Here is a 12158-nt window from a genome sequence, read left to right as displayed (position 1 = left end):
TGCTGGTCAGTGGCACTAACAGTGCAGTGTGTGTTTGTGTGTGTGTGTGTCAGTAGCGGTATTTGTCTAGCAGCAGGAGTGATGAGAGGATGGAGTGGAACAGGAACTTCCTGCTGAGTGAGCAGACATGCAATCGCCACACTGCCCCTCTGACCAGGCCAAGACACACACACGCACACATATAGAGTACGTAAACACACACACACACACACACCTACAAATCCCCTTCTTTTCACCTCATCCGGCCTCCAGGTCAGGTGAACTGAGTAAAACATACTGAATTGTGAAACATGGGGATAACAACTGATTACTGTGCCCACGCAGTTATTTGAGTCTATAAACTGCTTTTTATTCAGCTTCAAAGCGAAAAAGGAAACTGAGTCAAGCAGTAATAGGAGTCCACATGATGCAAGGTGGGTAGTATTGACGTCAGGAATCAGCCAACCAAACTGGTCTTGTGAGCGTGAATGTGAGGAGCTGTAGTATTCAGTGCGGCTGCTGAGCTGCTCGCTCATTTCAGGAATTCTTTCCACGTACCTGAGCTTCCTTCTTTGTGTTCTGGTTGTGCTATTTGTCAAGCCATGGATGACTGTAGAATACAAAGTTACGCAACAGATTAAGCCACAGTGCTGGGGCTACCTGGCTGTTTATCCAGCAGATCTATGGTGCAGCTCAGGCAGGACTTCATGATTTAGGAAATTACACGGAGGACGTGCACAGCTACTTTAAACCTACGAGTACATGTGTGCATTTTACCTCCTGAGAATATACTATGTTCCTTAGAAATATTGACTTAAGTCTTGAGGGCTGGAATTGTGTTAGCTGTGTGGTTAAATTAGATTAGGGAACAGAGCACTGTCTCTAGAAGGACAGGGAAGGTTTCTGTCTTTGCCATTTTTTTAGTTTCAGGGAAATAATTTTAGAAATGGCTGCATGTTGGAGGATATTTCTGAGAAACGAGCCTGGAAAGCACCTGTGACCGTATGATGCAGGAGTATGAACTCCAGGACTGACAGTGAGAATGAGATTATATCATTACAAGTTCCACTCCAAAACACTGAGATCCTAACCTCATAGAGATTGATGTTTATGTAAGCAGCAGTCTCTAAATGGCAACTTCTTCCATGGTGAGTTTTTATTTCAGTGCCAGGAGTGATTCAGCAGTCATGGTAGACGCCTTCTTTTTCCAATAATGTTGGACAACTCTTTTGTAAAAGAGTCCAAAGTAGAAGGCTGTGATATGAACATGAGAAGTGATTTCACCATCACACAGAGCAGCAGCCAGGAAATCGTGCTCATTCTCTGCAGCCAAACATGAAGCTCAGGCAATGAAGCCATTTTATATTTTGGTCAACCTTTAACAAGCTAGCATGTAAGGCAGTGTAATGTAATCATGTTTGATAAGGTTAAAATGAGGGTTACTGTGTGCAGGTTTTCATTCCAGCGCAGGACTAAACCAAGTAATGTTTCCATCCACCACACCTTCAAACAGAGAACAAACTAATCGGTAAAATCAGCGAGAGTTCATCTGAACAAAAATCTGTGTGGCACATGACTCAGGTGTCTTGTTCTAGGAATCTTTGCCAAGTAGCGCGGCTGCTGGACACACTGGCTCCAGGCTTGAACTTATGACCTTAGCTATCTATCTATTGCATTCTGCATGTTTTTGGTAAATTAATGAACTTGATCTAACAAGGATGACGTGTTATTTTTCTTTCTTTTTTTTTTTTTGAAAGGACGAGGGAAGGACAGGCCAGCCCTGTCATCTGTGTCCAGACAAGGAGGAATAATAAAGCCGACAGACATCAAGCCTTTTCCTCCTTGGCCAAAGACGGGCTCTGGGCAGGCAGGAAGACAGACGAACAGGCGAGTAGGCATGGACTGCAGAGCATCAGAGAATGGAAAATTACCAGGGCTCCACAATCAGCTGGGCACCTTTGATCAGCCAGAGCCCAGGCACCAATTACTGTGGGATAATCGGTAGCCCTCAGAGACCTGACGAGCTGCAGGCACTGTGGCCACAACGGGTCAGTGACCAGCAGGCAAAGGCCTGGTCAACAAGGCTTGCGGAGCCAAAAGCCGGCGGTGCCCCTCGCTGAAATGCTGCATGAAGGCGGCCAAACAGACAGGCAGCACAGCGAAGCCATTGTTCCCCTCCTGTCGACTCAGCACAGTGGCACTCTCACAAGCCAGACATCCTCTCCACAGACCGCTTGCTGGTGGAGGAATGGTGCACTGGTGTGGGGTGTGTGAACCTCCTGCTGCACATGCTTCTGGTTTTTTTTTTTTTTTTTTTACCCCCCACACACTTTCCCTTGTCCCTACAACCCAACATACGTAGAACTAAAGTGCACACACACGCTGCTCACACACCTGTCTCTGTAATTCTGTGGTAAACAAAAAGCTGCAGTGCTCAAGGCAGCACTTGCTGCACAGTGATGCAACACACAGGAAACACTGATAACCCTCTTCTCCTCAGGAACAAGGCTTCAACTACCTGTTCCTGACTTACAGTATGTGAAAGGAATGTGGATTGACAAAGAAAGCAAATCAAACTGCGTCCGACACAAATGTAACATTTTTTCCAGCAGTCTGGCGTCTGACACAAATGCAAGCGAGCAGCAAAGATTTATAAACAAAAACTTGGCCTCTGCACCTGAGGCAGAACATGATATTCAGCTCATTAATAATTGACATCTTTCTTGTGCTGGGGAACGTTCATCATCGATTAGGCCAGGCTACAACGCTGGCTGCTGCGCTGTTCCTCCCTCCATTGTCAACAATTCAGTGACCCGAAACAGTTCAGACACTGCTACAACAATAACTCTTCAGTCACTGCTGCAATAAGAAAATAACTCGATTACACCATCGGCCTTGAATCTGAATTTTTGTGCTCAGTCTTTTGCCTACTCATTGCAAACTGCTATCAAACAGAAACACAGTAGCCAGTTGACTTTGGATCAGACACACTGTAGTTACACAACAGTCAGTGCTGGTCCAAAGAAACCCATATGGGCCAGAAGGAGCTTCCCTGTACACCACGAGTCAGCAGAAGAGTCTGAGCTCAAAGCAGTGAGGCTGGAGGGAGGAGAGCTGTAGCACTGGGGGAGGAGAGCATGTTTTTGAGGACATTTTGATCAAAGACAGATATTAATGACATCTTTTCAAGCCAATTTAAAACAACTTGGTCTTGTTACCAACACTGTCCTTCATTTGATACATTATTTATCAAAATCATGAGTCAAGTAAGAGATACCTTTTTAAAGAATATGTAAACATGGCAAAAACCTGACCAATCATGGAGTGCAGACTTTAGCTGCTGGTTTTCAATCAATGCTACAGACACAATTCTGTCAGAACACCACAGATATTGAGATTCAGTACAAAGCCTGGTTAGAATTACAACAGAAAATCTGATTTTAAACAGTTTGATGCTACAGCTCAAAAGTTGTAACTATACATTTCATACAACTAATATCACACATGTGAAAAACAACACATTGCAGCCACTTTGTATAGTTCTACTTCTATACTTTACTTTGGACCTATTGTAATCCAAGATGGTCACTACTGGTGTCAGTGAACACAACCAGTCCAGCTGGGGGGGGGGGGGGGGGGGGGGGGGGGGGGGGGGGTGACTCAGGGGTTTGAGGTCAATTCATGTCAGACACAGTGAGACATGACAGGGCTTCCAAAAAGAGACAACAACAACAAAAATGTAGCTCCTAGCTGGCAAAAAGTCATTCTTAGGACTGCACAAATTAATCGAAATATAATGAAAATTGCAATATGGCCGAGTGCAATACCCAAATCACAAGAGCTGCAAAAAAATCAGAGGAGCTGCATTTTTTTTGACAAAAGGTAAAATGTGTCATATTGTCCAGATGTAAGGGAAACTGCTTTTTGGTACAAACCCCAACGGGAAAAAAACAAAAAAACACATAATCATAATTTTTTAGATTTTTCAAAGAATATGAAATACAAAAACGATCATGGCAACTGAAACCGTGACTCATATCACAATCTTAATATCTTCCTAAATAATTGCAAATCTTGCAGCCCTTGTAATTATTAAAGATTCTTATGTTCTCATGTTAATAGCAGCTCATACAGCACGTGCTTCGAGCTAAGGCAGTTTGCTGTCTGAGGCTGATCTTGAAATGCATTTCCTACTTATCTGCATGTTTTGGAACAGACACGCTGATGTTCGTGTTTTCCACAGTGTGTGCTTTTGTTAATGTATGCGCATCAATATCGTTAATAGGAGGAGTTTTTATTCTTCTCTTTGAAATGAGGAAACAACTCTGAAATCTTTGTTGGGTCTTATTATTATCGCTCCATCACCCAGCAACTGCTGTAGTGGTTACCAGGGAAGCGGTGCCACGGCAACATTGATACATGTCCAGAGTGATGGTGGAAGGCGGAGCCAAGAAAGGTTGGGACTACACTGAGACTATACTGGGAACAGCATGCAGACACTCTGTCACTGTAGCCATGTAAATGGAAATTGTGCGCAACATGTGAGGGAATGGCATCGGTGTCACCCGTGCTCTGGACAGGGAGTCATTAGACATAAACACAGACACACGCAAATGCGTCACTTGGGTTTGAAACAGGGAGTCATTACACCAACCACACGGTGAGATGGTCACAATAGTGGAACTGAGAAGTGGGATTCACAAAGGTGCGACATCAGACAAAGTTTTTAATTACACAATGAACGCAGCAGCAGGTAAAGCCTTCTACACACAGGTTATACACGGTTTAGGTAAAGGTAATTAAAATTTGAGGATATTAAGTGACAAAAATGTGGTAGAGAAGATGGACAGGGAAGGCAGGAGGAACAAGGAGGGGTGGGAAACTTTTTACTCACAAGCCAAAATAATTGCAACTACTGCCATTTGCCAAAAAAATGGCTTGTAGAAAAAAAGAAAAACAAAATTGAAAGACCAGATTCACTACTTTATATTAGATTTTTTTGGGTCAATCTTTGTGTTTTGTTTTATAAATAATGTGTCTTTGTGAGGTAAAAAAAAAAAAAAAACTGCAAAAGGTGTACACATCTAGCATTCTGACTGGTACCAGCAGCTGCTACAAAGTTCCCACCCTGTGAGGTACACCACCCGTCTCTCCATCCTGGGTCACTCGTAATTAAAGCAGAGATCAGAGGGCTGAATAAAGCATGAGCTTTTCCAGCCCAGGGGGCTCAAGTATCACTCTATATAGGGGCCCAGTGAGACAAAAAGAGTCCATGAGCCCATACTATACCCAGGGAGGAGTGATACAGACGCAAACCTGAAAGGCAACTCCTTGCATACAGTGACGCAACCCCCCGACCCCCCACCCCCCTCCCACCACCACCACAGCCCTCCCAGGTCTAATCCACAGTTTAAACAGCCTGGGCAAAATGAGGAGCTCAATGCCCCTTGGACCTAATTAAGAGCTAAAGATATTGTCCCAAATGGGGACACTCAAAGAACTGTTCAAAGCAGTAAAACACCATGCAACACCCACCTTCTCACTGTTGTTCTCCATTTTTTAAATGAGTGCTGACGCAGGCAAATACTGTGTAGACTGTATAAAACAGGGGGAGTAAATCCACTGTAGTAACAGAGCCACAAACACTGATATAAATGCAAAACTCAGTTTCCTTTATAAGGCAAAGAGATTGGTGATAATCTGGTTAACACTGGTTGTTGATGTTGTGGAGAAAAATATACTCCTGCCAGTGAACTGCAGAGAGATTTATTACAGGTTTTTATTTGTGTAAAAATGTTATATGCTTATAACTGCTAGCGGCTGCTTGCTGTTTGAATACAATAGTGTGCAGATAAAGGCATGAGATCTGCTTTTGGGTTTGTTGGGGGAAATTTGTTGTACTAACCAAAACACTGGGGTTTAAGAGCAGTCAGAGCAATACAATAAATATTTATCCGGTTTCCTAATTTAACCAGACAGTTTTGTGGGCGCACATGTACATTCGTCAAAGATGCTCCTCAGTCTTGAACTTTGGAACATGTGGACTTGTTTACAATCAGACTGAGGAACAAACCTTCCAAATTTACTGTTTCTGTGAGAAAGTCATGGCCAACAACAATTTTCCTCTGTGACAGAGGACATCGTACTTACGCTGCTCACAAACAAACATGTTAGAGAGACAGGCTCAAACCCACTCTGCAGTTCCACAGAACCTATTTTAGGCTACTTATGTTGAAACGGGGTCAGCTGCACATTTGAGATCCTGATTGTAAAATCTCCCCTCTAGTTGAATCTTCTCAGAGTGTCTCTGCTGGATCCAGTCCCAGTCAGCTCAGAATATGGAGCTGCGGGTGTGGATCTGCCATATGGACCTAGATGTTCATGATGCTCGCAACACCATTTGTCCTCTGAGGGAATCATGAGAATAATTTTCAAACTTCCCTTGGGTGCTGCGCATTTTACAAGTCATTTTCTCTCCACTTAACCATAGCAGCAAAATTTACTTTCGTGCCCTTTTGCACACACTTCATCCTGAGTCATGCTGTCCAATTACAAGTGCACCAGGGATTGTAAGTAATAATCTCTTGACTGCAAGCAGCTCTTTTATTGAAGTGTTTCAGTAACCCATCATCCCACGAGTTTAGTTCTTCGGCAGAGGAGAGCGTCAAAACAAATCCAACTCTAGTTCCTGTCACTTTGTTATTGAGATTCATGCCATCGAAAAAAAAACAACACACAATTTCTGATCATATTCTCACTTGCACTGAACAATATCACTATTAACTAAGAAGAGAACTGAATTTTCAGGCATCTCAGTGCACCTGAGTTGACATGTCCTTCTTCTCACCTTCCCACACAAATCAAACGGAATGAGTAAACATTTGAGCAATTTATGAAATCATTCCAAACGTGCCTGGTGTGCCCACACTTCTAGTGATGTACGATGTTGACAAAAAGCACAGGTTATAGATGACAGTATCCACCAGCACATTCAATGACCCGCATCTAAACCGCAGCCCCGAGTGAGGATTAACATGACAAATAAACAGGACAGGTGAGCAGTCAAGAGATGGGCACAGACAGATTGCCCTGATGCAGACTGATGTTGAAAAAGAAGAACCGAGACACAGAAGCATATCTCCCATTCCTGTCATCTCATATTGCCTCAGTTAGCACTGCACTGAAAGCTGAGCGGACACCGACACTCACTCTGCTTTCACCATGAGCAGCAAGAAGCTCGGCTATCTTGCCGCTATCAGGGGACAAAAGTGAAGCCCTTTGATTGCATCGTCATCGCACAGCGAGGTTATCTTCCCCGTGTTGCATCACTACTCAGCATTCACATGTACAGCTCACTGCCAAGAAAAGGCCTCTCCTTTGAGAACAGGGCGAACTGCTGAGAGTAACGCTAGTTTCTCCCACAGAGTGAATCACAAAGCTTTGGACAGAGACTTGCTCTCTCACTCTCCCCCTCTCTCAAACAGCCGACAGACTTGCCCAGTGGGTTTGGTGGCAAATAGCCGATCTTACCTCCCTTATGCTGTAAGATGAGATAAACCATTAGTTACTTTCGAAATTTGGGGGGGAAAAAGAGATACTCCTAAATCCCTCCTCTCTCTATGTATGGGAAAGATCATCAAATTCCTTTCCAAAAGACAAATACAATGTCCAGATGGTTAGAAATTCCATGTACTATCAACATAAATAGAGTGTGACATTAGAGCTAAAGTAACTAGTCATTTAATCAACAAAAATTAATCTGCATCATTCATCATTGCAGTTACTTTCAAACAAAAATGACCAAACATTTATGTGGATCAGGTTCTCAAATGTGTGGATCTGGTGCATTTCTTTGTTGTATGTGGTAGTAAATTGAACAGATTTTGGTTATGGCCTGTTGGTTGGATAAAATATGCAATATCAATACATGACATCTGGCTGTAGAACGATAGAATGGGCTTGTTTTTGTTTGTTTTTTTACTATTTTCAGATAATTTACAGCCAAAATAGTTAATACCATATATGACATTCAAGTAACATTACAAAACAGTTGCATAACAATGCTCACCACAGCTAATGCAGTAAAATAAACAGACTATATCTCATATCTTTGTATTAATTCAATTCAAAAATCTCAGTAATGACTTAAAGATTATGGATAATCATGGCAATGTGACTGCTGTCCAATAAACAGGATGTTTCAGCCGAATGAGTGTGCTGCTGTGGCTATCATTCAATCTCTCAGGGAGCTATCTTGGTAAGGTCTGCATGTGGAAGGTAATCTGACCACTGATGTTTATCTGGACAGGGATGGAAAGCTTTTACTCTGTGGCTGTACTGGGGAGTAAACTCGCATACAGGCTAAAGCTCCAACAATGATATCATTACCATATAAGAGAATCATCTAGGCCACATTATCACACCTCACAAAAATTCAGAAGGTTAAGTCTGTGAGTCACCGTTTATATCTTCAGGGCAATCAACCTGTCTGATGGCTGAGTGCTGAATCCATGAGCTGTCCGTGTTTCACCAGCTCAAATTTTAGCCGGACACATTTTCACAAACTTCCCGAAGTCATTAAAATAAAGTGCAAATGAACGCTGGTCCTCACCGTCAGCCTCCGTGTGTATCCATACCACACACAGCACAGATGGGACAGTCTGAAAATGATGTGTCAAATAGCTGAAAGCTATCCCGTGTTTCTGACCCGAGTTGGATTCATTATTTTGCTGAGTAACGTTGATCCCTTAAAGTTAACCAGGTAAGTTGAGTATCCTTAGCTTCCTCACTAACGTTAGCTAGCTTTCTAACCTCATAGCTCACTCGCTAGGGCAGAGACCCTTTTCCGATATCCGATATCCGAGGTGGGACACGGCTTCACAGCTCACGTATGGATCCTTCTGTTATCCAGTCGGGTTAGCAAGCGGGCTAACGCCATGTAATTGGGTGTGCGGGGAGCTAAGAGCCGCGGAGCTAACATAGCTGCGTGTGCCGCATCCGAAAAACACACACACACAAGCTAGTGCTGCTTAGCTTGGCGAGCTAACAAGCTTCACCGGGCAGGCTAATTAAGACACCCGTTACTAACCTGTGATCACCGCTGCGACCCAGAAGACGCCCCGCTAATGCCGTCACCTGTGTATCACGAACCGTGCCGTGCCGGAATAATTCAAATTCCACAGAAAGCGCAGGAGAGCCGCCTCAGTCCAATCGCTTCAGCCACCGCCGCTGAATGGCTGCTACTCGGAGACTCAACCAAACTTCCTCCTTAGCAACGGACCGCCTCCGCGCCACCTCATTGGCCGGCGCCCGCCGATCGGAGGTGATCGATAGACGATGATGCGACCTGGATCAAAACTGGGCTTTCCCTGCGTTTCTTACAAATCACGCAGAACAGCCAGGGGTTAACTCTTCCTCTATCTGACTCATGTTTCCAGGGCTGCAATAAAGATTAGTTTCATTATTGATCTGGAATAATGTGCAGGTAATTTTCTGGATTAATCATTTCATCTATAAAGAATAAGAATATAGTGCAATGTGACAAAAACGCTTTTCTGCCCGACCAATTCAGTTCATCATGATTGATGACACAGAAAAGCTGCAAATCCTCACATTTGAGATTTTTGTCAAAAAATAATTGACTAATTTATACATTTATAAAATATTTTAACCCTGTGATGCCTGACCCCAGAAATAATGGACAGAAAATTCTGATTTCTTGAATCTGGAACCTTTCACAAAATTTGGAAGAAAAAAAATTACAAAAAAATATTTGCATATAGGTTTTTCCAAATTTTATACACGATTTTACTACATACTAAAATGCAAAACATTATGTAATTATAACTTGCTTCAACAGATTAAGTGTTCATGTTAGAATATTACTAAAAATTTCACAGAAAATGTCACTGGAAAATCATAAAAATCCACCAGGGGTTGGAAGACAAGTATCAGATTGGATACGAGAGGGTTTTGAGTGAAGTTTTTACCATAAGGTGATGCAATAGGTCTCAGAAATACTTGTATCAAATTTGATGCGTTTGACATTATAGGATTAAACTAAATCATTTAAATGATTGAAAACTAGCTGCAGAGCTGAGCTCGCTGTTTGTTTCCTGCTCCAGTCGCTGAATTCCTTTGAGTAAAAGATGAGCACACGTCTGGAATCTCTGTCTCTGCTCCTTACACACTGGATTAATGTAATACCCGGGTGCAATGAGTGCGTAGTGAGGCTCCAGCAGAGATGGAAGAAGTACTAAGACTTATTAGATCTTAGTACACAAGTATTAGATCAGATAGCCAGTGGTGAAATGTAACTTATTGCATTTACTCGAGCACAGCACATTGGTGCAGTGTTGTTGTGTACTTGTACTTTGAGTATAACTGAGCAAAATGTTGAACTTCCCTCTACGCCACTATATTTATTTGACAGCTACAGTTACTAGTTTCTTTTCTGATTTAAATTTTCCAGTAAAACACGATGAGTTCATAAAATATAATGTTTCTCGAGATAAAACTGTAGCTTCCAACTTTTTTGGCTTGTATAATAAATCAGTGCTTAGTTGGGGCCCCTTGTCATATTTCAGATGTCTATGATTTGTTTGCAGTTTCAGATGAAAGAGAAGTTTCCCCTGTTAACGTCTCACATGGTTTTATTTTCTCCAATATTTCACAAAATAAAAAAGATTGGCGAAACGTCCGAGACAGATTTGTGTATCAGGATTTTGTCTTTCTTCTTTCCTCTCCTATTAATCATCTCACGACTTTTCAGATTTATCTCGTGACCCTTGGATGGGACCGACCCCTAGTTTGCAAACCACTAGAGTAAACAGGCTTGAGCAGTACAATGCAGTAAAATAAAATGTATGTGATGTATCAAAAGTTACAATGAATAATGGGTTGTTTACATTATTATTATTTATAGTATTTTTGCTGGATCATTATTACTGATGCATTAATGTGCAAGTAGTGTGTTATATTTGTATTAGTTTGAATTTGATTTTACATTAGACTACTATTTTGATAATTGAATAATCATTTTAGTAATTTTTTAAAGCTAAATGACCAAAACATTTGTTGGTTCCAGCTACTGAACAGTGAGGATTTGATGCTTCATCACAGATTATAGTAAAATAATTATCCTGATCTTTTAGACTGTTTAGACATTTGAAGACCTTACATTTGAATGTGGGAAATAATGATAAAATGTTTTACACTACATTCTGGCGATTTATACACAAGCATCTAATCGATAAAGTGAGAAAATAACGAGCATATTGTATTGTATGATAGTTTAATCAATAATGTATCAAGTTTTAAGTTTATCATATTGATCTTTGGATGTAAAATCATAATGCACAGAGAACTTTTAACTAAAGCTGATATAATGGGAGGATATAATGGTAATGTTCATAAAAACAAACGAAAAAAAACTAACTAAAAAGTGTGTGTGTGTGTGTAAATGTATTGGTTTACATGTCTCCATTGGCATCCAGTATCTGTCAGACATCTGACTAACACTTCATCATATATCAGGTATCTGGCTGATATGCAAATAAGCCCGGCCAGTGAAGGAACTCATGAAACCACATAGTTTAAAAGCCCATTAGCATAACACCATAGTCTCAACGCACCTCCTGTTTCCACACCAGAGATCCTAAAAGTGATTTTCCTAATATCTGTTACAGCACTTGAACTGTGGCCAAGGCAGACATGTTTTAACGACTGGCATTCACTGTGCTGTATTTAAAAATCAGACTTTTTATTGTCTTCTGTCCAGCGTCTGCCATGTTCACCCCCACTCGACCCACCCTGCTAATGAAGCCTCGGCCCCTTTAAAAGGCCACAAGTTTATCAGCATTAAGTTGCATTCCTCACATAGCTTCCAAGCTTATTAATCTGCAGTGTAGCATGTTTTGTGGCACTGAAGGTTACAAAACCAACAAAGGGAAGAAAAAAAAAGAAGCTTGGTTAACAAAGTTGTCGAGCCTGTTACTGTGATTATTGTCATGCCAATGTGTTTCTTTGCACCAGCTGTGAATCTCCCTCTGTCTCTCTCTCTCTCACACACACAAACATTATCTCCGTCTCCTTTTCACTGCCTCTCTCCTTTTATTCTGAATTATCTCGAACACAATCTTATTTATGACTCCTTCTTTTACAACAATCGCCCATCCATC

At 41.7% G+C, this 12158-nt stretch overlaps 1 protein-coding gene across 7 annotated transcripts in view; it reads right to left on the bottom strand.

Annotated features, from left to right (window-relative positions):
• Nucleotides 1-9233, bottom strand: part of numb (NUMB endocytic adaptor protein) — a 40805-nt gene extending 31572 nt beyond the window's left edge. For 3 of the 7 annotated variants that reach the window (XM_071497512.1, XM_071497510.1, XM_071497513.1), the window contains exon 1: nt 9068-9231. The gene's annotated coding sequence lies outside the window, so the exon portion shown is untranslated. Of the gene's footprint in view, nt 1-8590; nt 9028-9067 lie in introns of those variants that run through there. The other 4 variants (XM_071497509.1, XM_071497511.1, XM_071497507.1 and 1 more) reach the window with 3 other exon arrangements.
• Between the last annotated feature and the right edge of the window lie 2925 nt (nt 9234-12158).

The sequence above is a fragment of the Trachinotus anak genome, unplaced genomic scaffold (assembly GCF_046630095.1).
Source record: "Trachinotus anak isolate AG129_WGS33_773 ecotype Australia unplaced genomic scaffold, CSIRO_AGI_Tana_v1 ptg000015l, whole genome shotgun sequence".
Taxonomy (NCBI): domain Eukaryota; kingdom Metazoa; phylum Chordata; class Actinopteri; order Carangiformes; family Carangidae; genus Trachinotus; species Trachinotus anak.
The sequence above is the reverse complement of the archived record's forward strand: the minus strand, read 5'-3'. Positions and strand labels throughout refer to the sequence as shown.